Genomic DNA, 14,592 nt, shown 5'->3' with positions numbered 1-14,592 from the left:
GGTTCCACAATCTGAAAGTTTAACTCTGCTTTTCTTTCTACGGATACTGCCTGCACTGCCGAACATTTCCAATATTTGATGGTATTTTATTTCAGATTTCTGGCATCTGCAGCTTTTTGATTTTCAAGTCTCTCCATTTATTTACACAAGGTTCCTCACCCTGCTTCATGAATTTTTAAGATCTTAGTAGAAATCTGTTTTTCTTTCACTGCTGACTTTCCGTAAATTTTAGAGGAAGAATCTTCAATGTAGCACCATACAGGTAAATAATTGTCCATTAGTTTCAGTTAGTTGTCTAGAATATTACCCATATCAAAAAGAGAGAATTTTTTCCTGACCTGCTCAGAATTTAGGCAAAATATCGCTATTGTATTTAAATTACATCTGTCATTGATAAGCTGACATTAATACTGGTTGAAATGATAGGTCATCTTCCAAAGACTGAGAACATGAGAAAGCAATTAATCTCTGAATAAGGAGACAAACCTACATCATAGTTAGAAAGTTTACTCAAGTTGCATAGATAAAACATATTTAACATTAACTTTTCTAAACCTACAGATGTGCATTAATAGTGTAAAAAATAATAGCAAGTTTCTTATTTTCCCGTGTATCTTTACTTTCCCGTGTATCTTTACTTTCCCAAGAATTTATTCTTATGGAGAAAACAAATAACAAGTGTTATAAAATTAAATCCCTTGAAAGCCATGATTGACGATGATTGACAATCACTGATTGACAACTCTTGTGGCCTTGCTGGTGCCAAGCTGCATCAATCTCTGCCATTCCTTTGGATTCATCAGCTGCGTGGACAACAGTTTTCTCTCCATATCATACTGTACTGACTTGCTGTTATAAATGTGGGTTATGAAAAAACATGGCTGGAATTGCTCAGCACTTTAGTGCAAGCATGTTTATTAGGTGCCTCAAACTTGCAAAAACTAGTAAAAATGAATGAAAATAATAAAAAGAAACATATCAATATTTACAAAAATACCTACAAGAAAACACAACAATAGCTCTGTACTTATTCTCATCTCTGTCTCTCCCCCTCCCCTTCCCCTCATAGGCACCAGGACAAGTCTTTAACTACCAACAAAATTAACTTCAGACTACACATGAATTAGAATATGATGCACCCCACAGTGTTATTACAATCAGATTACAAAATAAACAGATATCTGTTTAAATGCAATATATAAACAACAAATACACATTTACAAATCCCCATCACTAACAAAATGGAATATTCCACTTCATATGGCAGGAGAGGCACCAAAAAGCCAACTTGAATTCTTCAGTTTGGTTTCAGACCCAGCTGACACCATGTAATTGCTGGGAGACAACAGCATGGAACAGCAGATGCACAATACACTGGCACGTTTGCAGTCAAGAACAAATAAGGAATGAAATTAAACTAAACCTTGGTCTCTGATTCTGAATGTATGTTGCAGTGCTGAGGGAAAACAGTGCGCTAATTATGAGAATATACCAGGGAAAACATTGAAGTGTGTGCACTCGCCTCAATGTTTGTATGTAAGTGAATATGCGTGTGTGAGGTGTGCATTTACCGAGTGCCCTCCATCAGACTTGCAGAACAACTTCAACAGCTAGTACACAACATCCACGGTCAACTGCATCTGACAGAGGCCACCAGTTTCCAGCTGGATCAGATCACCCTGCAGGCTTTGTTATCCTTCCCACTGGTCACTGGTGTCATTTGCAAGTTTTACCATATTATCATCTAAATCATTAAGATATATGATAAACAGCCCTGCAACAATCCCTGTGGCATATCACTAGTCAGAGACTTCAGACAGAGTCACAACCATCCACCACTATTCCCTGCTAACCCAATGCTGTATCCACTTTACTACTTCATCCTGAATGCCAAGCATCTTAACCTTCTGGACCAGCATCACGTGTTGGACTGTGTCAAAGGCTTTGCTAAAGTCCACATAGACAATGTCCATCCCCTTTCCTTCATCAACCTTTTTCATGATCTCCTCAAAATGATTGGTTACACATGACCTACTGCACACAAAGTCATGTTGACTATCCCTCATTAGACCCTGTCATTTCAGATACTCAGAAAACCTACAGACAATACAGGCCCTTAAGCTCACAAAGATGTGCCGAACATGTCCTTACCTTTAGAAATTACCTAGGGTTACCCATAGCCCTCTAGTTTTCTGAACTCCATGTACCTGTCCAGGAGTCTCTTAAAAGGCCCTATTGTATCCACCTCCACCACCATCGCCGGCAGCCCATTCCATGCACTCACCAATTTCTGCGTAAAAACTTACCCTTGACATCTCCTCTGTACCTACTTCCAAACATGTTAAAACTGTGCCCTCTCATGCTAGTCATTTCAGCCCTGGGAAAAAGCCTCTGACTATCCACATGATAAATGCTGCTCATTATCTTGTACACCTCTATCAAGTCACCTCTCATCCTCCGTCACTCCAAGGAGAAAAAGCTGAGTTCATTCAACCTTTTCTCATAAGGCATGCTCCCCAATCCAGACAGCATCCTTGTAAATCTCCTCTGCACCCTTTCTATGGTTTCCAGGATATACAGTATCCTGTCCCTTAGATTTCCTTCAAATAATTTACCCAGGTCGACATCAGGCTCACTGACATATAATTAGGGGTTAGGACTGAGCTTAAGTTACCACTCAATGCACTTCAGTAAACTATTTAAGAACTTTTTAAAAGCTATTTATTAATGCTTTTTGGGAGGGTGATTTTAGATGCATATCATATTTATACTGAGTTAAATACTGTATGTAATTAGTTTTGCTACAATAAGTGTATGGGACACTGGAAAAATGTTGAATTTCCCCTTGGGGATGAATAAAGTATCTATCTATCTATCTAATTCTTATTCTGTTGTAAGAATTATAGCCTATATAAGAATTATGGCCTGAACAAAGGAATAATATTTGCTATCCCCGGTCCTCTGGCACATAAGAAAGACATAGGAGCAGAATTAGGCCATTTGGCCCATCGAGTCTGCTCCACCATTCAATCATGGCTGATGCTTTTTTTTTCTCCTGCTCAACCCCATTTCCCACCTTCTCCCCGTAGCCTTTGATGCCATGTGCAATCAAGAACCTATCAATCTCTGCCTTAAATACATGACCTGGCCTGCACAGCTGCACATGGCAATAAATTCCACTAATTCACCATCCTCTGGCTAAAGAAATTTCTCTGCATCTCTGTTTTGAATGGACACCCTTCTACCCTGAGGCTGTGCCTTCTTGTCCTAGACTCTCCCACCATGGGAAACATCCTTTCCACATCTATTCTATCAAGGCCTTTCAGCATTTGAAAGGTTTCAATGAGATCCCCCCCCCCATCCTTCTAAATACCAGCGAATACAGACCCAAAGCCATCAAACGTTCCTTGTATGATAACCCTTTCATTCCTAGAATCATCCTTTTGAACCTCCTCTGAACCCTCTCCAATGCCAGCACATCTTTTCTTAGATGAGGAGGCCAGAACTGTTCACAATATTCAAGGAGGGCCTCACCAGTTCCTTATAAAGCCTCAGCATTGTATCCCTGCTCTTGTATTCTAGACCTCTTTGAAATAAATACTAACATGGCATTTGCCTTCCTTACCACTGACTCAACCAACAAGTTAACCTTTAGGGTATTTTGCACAAGGACTCCCAAGTCCCTTTGCATCTAAGATTCCTGGATTTTCTCCCTGTTTAGAAAATAATCCGCACATTTATTTCTACTACCAAAGTGAATGACCATGCATTTTCCAACATTATATTTCATTTGCCACTTGATTGCCCCTTCTCCTAATGTGTCTAAGTCCTTCAGTATCCTACCTGTCCCTCCACAAATCTTCATATCATCTACAAACTTGGCAACAAAGCCATCTATTTCATCATCTAAATAATTAATATACAGTATAAATAGAAGTGGAACTAAATCAACCCGTGTGGAACACCACTAGTCACTGGCAGCCAACCAGACAAGGATCCTTTTATTCCCTCTCACTGCCTTCTTCCAATCAGCCAATGCTCTAACCATGTTTGCAACTTTCCCGTAATACCATGGGCTCTTAATTTGGTCAGCATCACCCACAGCAAAGGACATTTTAAATACCTTTTGAAGTGCTCCTGCAATTTTTGCACTTGCCTCCTACAAGGTTTGATAGAACACTTTATCAGCCCCTTGTGATCTATCCAGCTTAATTCTCCTAAAGGCAGCAAGCACCACCTCTTCTGTAGCCCTTACACAGTCCATAACCTCACTACTCTTTCTTAAGGCACTATGTTTGTCTCCTGAGTAAACACAGGTGCAAAATAAAATAATTTGAGATCTCCTCCCTTCACCTTTGGCTCCATGTACAGATGTCCCAGTTGATCTTCGAGGACCAATTATGTACCTCGTTATCCTTTTGCTCTTAGTATATCTTAATGAGCCCTTGGGATTCTCCTTCACCTTGTCTGCCAGAGCAATTTCATGTCTCCTTTTAGCTTTCATGATTTCTCTCATAAGTGTTGTCTTGCACTTCTTATGTAACCCCCTGGGTCACCTCAGGCTCGCTCAGCTCGTTCTCGTCTAGGGGGGAGCAGCCTTCGGCCCCGCCAAACTGGGTAATCAGCTGGTGTGGATGCTGTGTGTGTCCCCGCCTCACCCAAAAACAGACAGTACACCATAAGCGATTAAATGAGTACAATTTATAAAGGTTACTATAACTAAGTGATTAATAACGATACAGTATATATGAAGAGAAAAAAATAAAGAAAAGGTGCCAAACTTATCAAAGTCCAAACCACTTTGTGCACAACCATTGGAGCTCAATTACTGAAGTCTTCTGGCCACCATTCGATCCCCTCCGAACTCCTCGACTCGCAGCTCAGGACCCTCCGAGTGGTCAACCAAGCACATCTAGCTTCATCCCCCCTCCTCGGAGTACCTCCTGGCCTCGGACCCCTGCTTGGGGTCCGTTCCTTGCCCAGCTTACAGCATTGCGTCCTCTCTCTCAAACCCCTCACGCCGATCTGCCCAAAAGCCCACCAACAATAGCTTACAGACAGAAGAAAGAACATTAATCCCCATTTGGTTTACAAAGGAATACAATTCTCCCAGCACTCTCTCACAACAAAGAAGCATTCCTGCTAGTTAACAAACAAAAAAGCCCTTTTGATTACATACACAGTAAAAAGAAGAAACCCCCTTTACACTCTCCCCCACCAAATATAAGTCATGTCCTCATGACTATTAAATAACTCGCCATCTTTCCTGCCAACACACCGTAACCCAAGCACAAACAGTGACATCTCCTCCCCACACAGTAAACCTCACGCCCTGTTCCTCAGGCGTTACTTAGGCCAACTATCTGGGAGTTCCCTAACCCTTCTGTGACCTCCGTACCCCCTCACCTAAACCCTTCAGGCTCGGACACAACTGGGGATACCTTGGGCCCACTACCAACTCCTCTCTCAACCTCTCACTCATGCCCCACGCTGCACACAGCTAACCCTCCCCGCTACACCTGACTCAATGGGAGAAGGGCCAAAGGTCTCTTCCTCAATCGAGGGAAAGTCAGCAAAGGGCAGCATGTACCACACGTCCAGCACATCATCCATTGAATCTGTATTCTTCCTCATTTCTGCGATCGGTAGCTGCTGTTTGATCTTCTCCAAATGGAAACACGTGGCCTGCACTGCTCCTGCAGTCTCTTCAGCCTCCTGTTCAGTATTCACTGCACTGCTTTCCAGCTTTTTCTTCCTCATGACTTCCAGATCAACTTTCAGGTTTTGCACTTCATTTGAACTGTCAATGGTCATCTTCAGGTTCCCTTCAAGCTTCCGCTTCTCTCTTCTGAGATTTGTCTGTAATTTCTTCACCTCCGCAAACTCCCCTCTCCAGGTTCTCAGTTTGCTATTGCCCTCAGTCAGACAACTTTCTTCATGCTGTCCAACTTGTAAGTCTTCCGAATGGTTCCAGATCACTTTCTCCAGTCTCTCCGTCTTCATTTCAAACTTGATTCCGTAGAGACAGTCACTCACGAGCTGCGACCTTCGCCAGCCCTGGCACTTGTCCAGAAAACACTTTAACTCTGTAATTCTCAGCCGCTCCTGCAATGACCTCACTTCATATTCTCCTGAGGCAAGTCCAAATACCAAGAGATCATCCACATACACCAAAACTCCAAACGCCTCCACATCCCCTATGGTCTTCCACCTGCCCCGCAGGAAGGTTGCAAGGGCTCCAGATATGCCCTGTGGCATCTTTTCGGACCCGAAGACTCCTAGGGAATTTATAACGGCTGTCTTCTCCTTGTCAGCCTCACTCATCGGGATCTGGCAACATCCACTCCTCAGATCCAGCACCTTAAACCACGTCGCACCACTCAGACAGGCCATCGCCTCTCCGGCCCTCAGGGCCATATTCTGGTCACTGACAGTGCGCCTCTTCAACGCACTACAACCCACACACACGCTGCCTACGTCTTCCACGGCTGTAGGGGCCAGTCGCCGCAACCTCTCTCTCTCCGAGGTATCTTCAGCAGTCAACTCCCCTCCCTCGTGGTATTTCGCAGCGTCCACTAAGAGGGTCTCACCCTCAGATATTTCCCCCAGGCCATACCACCACCGGCTCTTGTTTGAATTCGGTATCGGCCCAATGGTGCTACACACGTCCGCACAAGCAGCTCGAAACTCTGGGTGCATCGACGATGCCTCCAAACAGCGCTCACCTGCCTCCTCCGGGCAGGCCCCCAAGCGTACCAGCAGGATATTGGTTCTCTCTAGAACAGAAACGCTGCCCGTCTCAACAGTGTCCGGACACATCAGCATTAACGATTCATGAACCTCAGTCTCCTCCACATTTGCCTCCAAGAACTCCATTTTCACTGACCAACAACCGTCGTCTGGATAATCACCAGCACAGGTACCCCAAATCTCCAGTGTCCTCAATGTCGTCAAGGGTAAATGCTTCCAATAACGGTTATAAAACAAACTGTACAGCAACTTAACCGGCGCCCTGGTGCCGAGGATGGCTTTAACTTGACTTCCATCCATCGGTAACAACACCTGTGCGCTTGGTCCCTCTAAGCCTTCAGGAATAGGGTCTGTTCCTTTCGGGAGTTCCTTGGTACATTGCTGGGAACGTGCTCCCCCAGAGACCCCAAACCGTTCCCCCACTGGGCCTCCTCTAAGTTTCCCGACACCTCTCGAATCAACGTAACAACTGATCCCCTTGACAGATCCCCTTGGCACCACAAGCAATTTATCTGCCGCCCTAGGCAAAAGGGATACCCTAAAAACTTTCCACCAATCTCCTGCCACGGATATGATAAGCCCTCCAACTGCGGCATTTGACTTCCAGTCGAACCACACACATTTTCCCACATTTTCCCAGAACTGGCAGCTGTCACTTAGAGGTAATTGAGCCCGACAGTTCTAACGAAGTCACCAGCCCACCTACTCAAACTTTCAACCCGTCCCTGTCGCTTTTCCTCAGCCAAGCACTGCCACTCACCCAACAAATGAGGGGTCTGCTCCGCCCACGCCTCCGCCCCTTTAGGGCTGGACATTATTCCAACAACTGGGCGGAGCCCACCACTGCAGAAACATCCCAACCTGTCACTCCTCACTCTCCAAACAGTACGGACATCCCATGGTCCCACCACCATTTCGTCAGCACTAGTCGGAACTCGAACAACGACCTCCAGGCTATCAACAGCAGCCACCCCACCCAACACACATGCAGAGATAACCAGCAATCGCACACCCACAAAGGCACACCAACTCTTCGCCGCAGACACAATTTAAAGAGGGTGATCACACAGCTTCCACAGAAATCAATCCTAGACAAGCCCCCACAATGTAACCCCCTGGGTCACCTCAGGCTCGCTCAGCTCGTTCTCGTCTAGGGGGAGCAGCCTTCGGCCCTGCCAAACTGGGTAATCAGCTGGTGTGGATGCTGTGTGATGTCCCCGCCTTGCCCAAAAACAGGCAGTACACCATAAGCGATTAAATGAGTACAATTTATAAAGGTTACTATAACTAAGTGATTAATAACGATACAGTATATATGAAGAGAAAAAAATAAAGAAAAGGCGCCAAACTTATCAAAGTCCAAACCACTTTGTGCACAACCATTGGAGCTCAATTACTGAAGTCTTCTAGCCACCATTCGATCCCCTCCGAACTCCTCGACTCGCAGCTCAGGACCCTCCGAGTGGTCAACCAAGCACATCTAGCTTCATCCCCCCTCCTCGGAGTACCTCCTGGCCTCGGACCCCCGCTTGGGGTCCGTTCCTCGCTCAGCTTACAGCATTGCGTCCTCTCTCTCAACCCCCTCGCGCCGATCTGCCCAAAAGCCCGTCAACAAAAGCTTACAGACTCAGAAGAAAGAACATTAATCCCCATTTGGTTTACAAAGGAATACAATTCTCCCAGCACTCTCTCGCAACAAAGAAGCATTCCTGCTAGTTAACAAACAAAAAGCCCTTTTGATTACGTACACAGTAACAAAGAAAAAACAAGAAACCCCCTTTACACTTATACTGCTCAAGTGCCTCATTTAGTCCTAACTCCCTGTACCTGATATGCATCACCTTCTTCTTTTTTAACCAGGGCCTCAATACTCCTTAAAAACCAAGCATCTCAAAACCTGTTAGCCTTGGCTTTTATTCTGACAGGAACACCCAAATTCTGTACTCTCAACATTTCACTTTTGAAGGCCTCCCTTTTTCCTTATTCAGTCCAAGGGCTTTATACTTCCTGCAGAGCCAATTTGTAACTAAACCTATAAACATACCAGTGATTATTGTTAAAGCAGGAATTCACTTAGTTTGAAACATATTAATTTTTTCTTTATATTTTTGGTTCTCAAAACCATTTTAAACCACCTACTTTTCGAAAAAGCTTTTTTTTAACCTTATTTTACTATCTTTGATGGTGTGTATAACCCAAGGGCTTTCTGTTCCAGAAACCCGACTAACATATTTACATTGCCCCACTGCATTCTTTCCACCAAGCTGCACCAATCCATGTTAGGTGAAGTGACTGCCATTCTTCCTATCCATTTTCTATTGCAGCAATAAAGTGACTCAGCCCAAAATGTCGATTGTTTGTTTCTCTCCATTGATGCTGCCTGACCCGCTAAGCTCCTGTAGCGTTTTGTGTGTGTTGCTCTGGATTTCAAGCATCTGCAGAATCCCTTGTGTTTATGATCTGTTACAGTCTCATTTGTGTTTTAACATCTGCAAGCCTGAATAAATTTGGATTATTGATCACATATGTCCAAAAAGGAGCAGTGGTCCTGGTACTGGCTACACTCACTGCTTCCCAGCTGTCTGGAAGACAATCACTGGTCATTGCTCTCTGCTTCTGCTGTTGTATCCCCATGGTGGTGCTTACAGAGGAAACTGCCTTTCCACGCTGTCAGTGCCTGTTGTTGCCACCTGCATCATTTTCATGTTACTTGGCGTATTCTGTGTGATCCATGTTGTATTCTCACTGAATACATCTTGCGTATCCTTTGCCCCAGCAGTGCTGAGCCAGTTGCCTCGAAACTGCTCATTGACGTACGGGGTTCCTTTCTCTCTTGTAATCAGCTGTTTATTTTCACTTGGCTGGTTTGAAATTATCTGCTGTGTTCTTTATGCTTTATTTTACAGTTAATTTTCTATATTACCTCTACGGTTGGAGCAGGCAGTGGTGATGGAGGGGTGCAGTACTGTAGGGATATTACTCTCTGATCAACGCACGAATCCTGGAGGAGCTTGACGGATCAGGCAGCATCTAATAATCCCTGCATTGGTCTTTCAAGCATCCTGGTAACAGAGACATTGATTGCAATGCTCTGGGGCAGGAAGTGAATGTGGTCTAGTAAATTCCTCAGTGGGCTAAATGCTATAACGATTCAGTGAAATGCAGATGATAATTTGGTGCTAATTATAGTGATTGCTGTGTTCATTCACCACCAATGGTGCTGCTCATTGCACAGAAACTCCAGTGAGGGGCCAAAACGGTGACTAGCTGGCACTAGACATCGTTCATCTGTCTGGCTTAAAGGTAACTGGCACCTCCTGAGCATTGCAGCAGGAGGGGGCACTGGCAGCGCAGCTGACCAGAGGTGTCAACAAAACAAAAAAAAACAACGGCTGAAGGAACTCATCATGATAGGAATTGGACAGTTGATATTAATGGTTGAGACTCTCCATGTGGACAGGACAATGACCAACACAGGAGGGAGTGCCCTCCACGGTTTCTGAAAGTTGAATGGAGTAAAGGAGAAATATCCTCACTGGTTTATGTATGCCCAGCTTGTGTACAGCCCGTGTCTACAGGCATTTGGGAGACTGGTGGAGGATATTTGTTGGCCTCTGCGGGGCCATGTGGAAACTCGGTTCAATTTGCATATCTGACTGGTGAACTGCCCAGTTTATGAACAGTTGTGTGGTACGGTAATGCAACGGTTAGCTCTTTGCTTTACAGCAATTAGCAGCTGGGGTTGATTTCCCGCCGCTGTCTGTAAGGAGTTCATATTTTCTCCCCGTGACCGCGTGAGTTTTATACTGGTGCTCCAGCTTCCTCCCACTTTCCAAAAATGGACATTTTTTTGGTCAGGGATAGCAAGTTGAGTCTATGCTATGCTGGTGCCAGAAGTGTGGTGGCACTTGTAGGCTGCCCAAAACTGTTCTCGCTGATTTGATTTGAAGCAAGGAAGGCATTTCACTGTATGTTACGATGTACATATGCCAAATAAAGCTAATTTTCTTCATTCATAGGACAGGACGCTGACGTAACCTGGGAGGCTCTGGAGGCACACGGCAAGGAAGAAGTGGGAGTAGATTGCCTTACAGTTCGGTCCCAGTTTTGGAGTTCGTTGCCAGATATCAAGCCCCAAGAATCTGGATTCCCTCATGCAGAAAAAAGACACATGACTTCACAGGAGTGATTGTGGTCAGAGTGTCTGGTGTATCTGCCAATTTCACAACTAGTTGCAGACACTGATCACTGCACTGCCCCGGAGGCCCTCCACTAGCCAGGGTCGACTATGGATGTTACATCCCAGTTGTCTACATGATACGCAAGCCAGGTCAGTACAATATGGAGAGCAAGCTGTTGCCCATGCAGCAGGCTCCCACCTCTCCACGCAGCTGCTGAATCCAAAGGAACAGGAGAGATCGATACTGTTTGGCACCAGCGAAGTCGCAGGAGCTGCCAGTTAACACTGAACTCAACGTAGGATTGCCTGAGGATTTTCCTCGGGGTTTACTCCTGAAGCCTTCCTCATAAGTGGGTATAGCCACAAGATGGCAGAGGTTTGAGATTAGATTTTTTTCTCCTCCTAGATGAGCTGCCAGGTGACTGGTTTTAGTGTGTCAGTAACCCACCTCACCCCTTCTCCTGTCAGTAGAAATGGATCTAAGCCTCCAGGCTTAAGAGCTGAGCCACATGTGAAAGGCAGGAGTAGTACTTGGTTGTCAGAGGCTGTTTGAGACACACACCATTGGGAGCATTTGAAAGGCAGCAGGAGCTTATCCTCGTTACCAGTCCCAGCTATAACAACCTTAAGGAACCATTGCACCCCTGTCACTCAAAAAAACAACATTCTGGTGCAGATGTGATTGATCAAATGGCTTCCTCTGTATTGCAATTATTCTGTCATTCCATGATTCTATCACCATCATCTGGGCCCATTCTGTATGTCGTTACATTTCCCATCACAACAAAAGTGAAATCTACAGCTTCACATAGTGTTAGCAGCTATGGTTTCCAAACACATTATACTTATATACTTTATTGTCACCGGACAATTGAAACTAGAGCATACAATCATCACAACGATATTTGATTCTGCACTTCGTGCTCCCTGAAGTAGAAATTGAAGTAAATATAATAAAAATCTAAATTATAAATCATAATTAGAAAATAGAAAAGGGAAAGTAAGATAATGCAAGTCAGGTCCGGATATTTGGAAGGTACAGCCCAGATCTGGGTCAGGATCCGTTCAGTAGTCTTATCACGGTTGGAAAGAAGCTGTTCCCAAATCTGGCCATATGAATCTTCATGCTCCTGAATCTTCTCCCGGAGGGAAGAGGGACAAAAAGTGTGTTGGCTGGGTGGGTCGTGTCCTTGATTATCCTGGCAGCACTGCTCTGACAGCATGTGGTGTAAAGTGAGTCCAAGGATGGAAGATTGGTTTGTGTGATGTGCTGGGCTGTGCTCACGATCTTCTGCAGCTTCTTCCGGTCTCAGACAGGACAACTTCCGTACCAGGTTGTGATGCACCCTAGAAGAATGCTTTCTACGGTGCACCTATAAAAATTAGTGAGGGTTTTAGGGGACAGGCTAAATTTCTTCAGCTTTCTCAGGAAGTAATTGTATTATTATAATTGTAATATCATTGTATGATATCATTCTTTGTCCTTCATGCAAGTCAAAGTTCAGGATGGGGGGAAGCTAAGCCAATGTGAATAAACTCAGATGATGGCATATCAACTTACAAGCTTCTCTGACTCTGATTATGAGCTGGATGTTGAGAGCATGGAAACCCTTTCTGTTTCAGTACAGACCAGAACCAAGAAGCAGTGCTCACAAACCATGTTACAAGGGAAACCTGCAATTCTGTCAAAGCCAGGAGTTTTCTCTCCTCTCTAGCCTTTGGCAGAAGAAACTGAAATATGGCCCAATCTCTTTACAGAGTTGGTTGTGTGACCTCCCTTTCAGCTAATAATGCAAACATTGCAAGTCATGGACCTGAATCATTAAATTCCATTGCCATAGTCACCTTGGCGACCCCTGACAATTCAGCCCCTGCCCTGATTGTTGCTTAGCAAGTGGTACACACTGTGCACGATCAATACTGGCAACCTCTGTGTTGTGGACCATCGGCTACAGAAATTCGTCCTTACAGTATTCACAAATCTCTACCTAAGAGCTGACGATACAGAGTAGAATTCATTCGCACAGAACTTATGTAAAAAAAGGAAATAAACTAACACAAAATTGACTTCAACTTCTTTTTCTTGGTGCATGCACAGATATTGTAGGTTACCATTGTGGAAAAATAGTGATATGAACAGTTTTCACTGAACACAACCCTCCCTAGTAATGCAGAGGTCACTTTTACATTCCTTCACTTGCCTCACTTGGCCTACCTTCAAATCCATTTATTTTCTCTAGATCACAGGTGTATTTAATGGCCCTCACATGGGCCCAAGTTATACCTGCCTATTTGTGGGATGCATGAAACAGCCTCTGTTTCAATCCTACTCAAGCTCGCTCCCCCATTTGCCGAGAAGCTGAGAGGGGATAAGTGAAAGTACTGAAGAAGCAGGAGTCGAATAGGAGAGGACAGTGGACCATTGAAGAAAGGGAAGGAGGAAGGCAACCAAAGGGAGGAAATAAGCAGGGGAGAGGGGTGAGAGGGGAATCAAAATGGGGAATAGAAAAAAGAGAAGAAAGAAGAGGAGAGAAATTACTGGAAGTTAGAGAAATCAAAATTCGTGCCATCAGATTGGAAGCTACCCCATATGAGGTGTTATTCCACCAAGCTAAGTTTGTACCCTTGCTTCTGTAAGCACTCCATTCCACCACGAGGAGCTCCCCCTCACTGGTTTGTGCTTTCATCAATGTTAAATGCCACTTTTCCAAGTAACATATACCTTTCCACCTCTTTAATTTCTGTCATCCACAAACCAAGCTGTCTCTCCAGGTTAAGCACTGATTCACTTGCAGCTTTTAACAGAACAACGCATTTCATGACACGTTCCATAGAGGACTTTCTCTTATGCTTAATTCTGCATGGGAAATTGAGAGGAGATGTGGTAGAGATAGACAGAGTTATGAGGGGTATAGATAGCATAAATGCAAGCAGGCCTTTACCACTGAGGATGGGCGAGACTGGAACGAGAAGTCATGGGTTAATGGTGAAAGGTGAAATGTTTAAGGGGAACATGAGGGGGAACTTCTTCACTCAGACAGTGAAAAGCTTCCACATGCTTGCCATTTTAATTCACTATTGTATACCCAATCTGACTTTTTAAACATCTGTAGCTAGTTACTTGTGAAGAATAGGAATATTTGCAAGGCCAGTGTTCTGTACTGGGTGTCGGATGTGCGATATCCACGAGACTCCCAACCTGGTATGTAAAGCTGCAGCTCCTTAGGGATGGCATTAAGGAACTGGAGATGCAGCTCAATGACCTTTGTCTGGTTAGGGAGAGTGAGGTGGTGATAGAGAGGAGCTAAAGGCAAGCAGTCACACCGGGGCCCTGGAAGACAGATAAGTGGGTAACAGTCAGGAGAGGGAAAGGCAAGGGTCAGATACTAGAGAGTATCCCTTAATAATAAGTATTCCTGTTTCAGTACTGTTGGGGAGAGACGATCTACCTCGGGGAACCAACAGTGGCCGCGTCTCTGACACAGGGATCCCTGTGGCTCAGAAGGGTAGGGAAAGGAAGAGGAAGACAGTAGTGATAGGGGACTCTATAGATAGGGGGTCAGACAGGCGATTCTGTGGATGCAGGAAAGAAACACGGATGGTGGTTTGCCTCCCAGGTGCCAGGATCCGGGATGTTTCTGATCACGTCCATGATATCCTGA

The 14,592-nt window shown here is 44.7% G+C and overlaps 1 long non-coding RNA gene across 1 annotated transcript in view; it reads left to right on the top strand.

Annotated features, from left to right (window-relative positions):
* LOC132378366 (uncharacterized) overlaps positions 1-14,592 on the top strand; it is a 175,658-nt gene that overhangs the window by 108,400 nt on the left and 52,666 nt on the right. The window contains exon 4 of the long non-coding RNA XR_009507007.1: positions 10,770-11,080. This is a non-coding gene — a long non-coding RNA (uncharacterized LOC132378366). The remainder of the gene's footprint in view (positions 1-10,769; positions 11,081-14,592) is intronic.

Source organism: Hypanus sabinus, chromosome 2, assembly GCF_030144855.1.
Source record: "Hypanus sabinus isolate sHypSab1 chromosome 2, sHypSab1.hap1, whole genome shotgun sequence".
In the NCBI taxonomy this organism is placed as follows: domain Eukaryota; kingdom Metazoa; phylum Chordata; class Chondrichthyes; order Myliobatiformes; family Dasyatidae; genus Hypanus; species Hypanus sabinus.
Note: the sequence above shows the minus strand (reverse complement) of the source record. Positions and strands in the feature narration are given on the sequence as shown.